Below are 1022 nucleotides of genomic sequence, written 5' to 3'. Positions count from 1 at the left end.
GTTATGAAAGGTGTGGCATACTCTGTGCCAAATATTGAAATGTTATTAAATGCTTTCTGTCCTAAAAGTTTATACTGGAATAAAGTAGTTTTGTTTTTGAACCATTTTCTCTACACACACACACACACCCTTCCTTGCCGGTCTCTGCCCAACCAATAAAATAACTCAGGGGAACTGGAGGCCCCAGGAATACTCCTGGGCCCAAGAATCCTGCAACAATCACAGCATGACCCACTCTTGCTTCTCAAGGGCTGATTCTGCATTGGCTTTTCCCTCCGTTGTTTTAGCAAACCTTCCTTGGAACAGAAATTCCCCTCTGTATTGCATGCCGCTTTCGCTTCCTTTGATCATCAGATTTTATGGTAGCCCCCACATTTCATGCTGCTTTTGTTTCCTTTGATCATCGGATTTTATGGTACCTTCTGCATAGATTTATGGCCATTTTATGGCCATTCAGGGGTGACTTTGCAGTCAGTGAGCTGCGGTGGCTCAAGTGGTTAAGACGCTGAACTGCAGGCTGTGGAAGGTCGGTAGTTCAGCAGTTCGAGACCGAGCTGCCGCATGACGGAATGAGCTCCTGTCTCTAGTTCCAGCTCCTGCCAACCTAGCAGTTCGAAAGCGAAAAATTGCAAGTAGATAAACAGGTACCACTTCAGTGGGAAGGTAACAGCGTTCCGTGCGCCTTGGTGTTTAGTCATGCCGGCCACATGACTACGGAAACGTCTTCGGACAGCGCTGGCTCTTTGGCTTTGAAACGGAGACGAGCACCGCAACCCTAGAGTCGGACTCGACTGGCTTTCGAGCAAGGGAACCTTTACCTTTACTTGCAGTCAGTACAGCATTGCCCCGGGGTATATGAATGTGGTTTTGAGCTCCACTTTTTCCTCCCAGTCGAGAAAATGTGGAGCGAATGCTAGATGCAGAAAGGGGATAACTAGCATGCCAGTCAAAGCCAGTGAAAGGCTCCATGTGCCCCCATGACACTAGAACTCGGAGCTGCAGGCTTGGATCTAACAGCACCT

This window comes from Gekko japonicus, unplaced genomic scaffold (assembly GCF_001447785.1).
Source record: "Gekko japonicus isolate JY-2015 unplaced genomic scaffold, Gekko_japonicus_V1.1 scaffold317, whole genome shotgun sequence".
Classification (NCBI taxonomy): Eukaryota; Metazoa; Chordata; class Lepidosauria; order Squamata; family Gekkonidae; genus Gekko; species Gekko japonicus.
The sequence above is the reverse complement of the archived record's forward strand: the minus strand, read 5'-3'. Positions refer to the sequence as shown.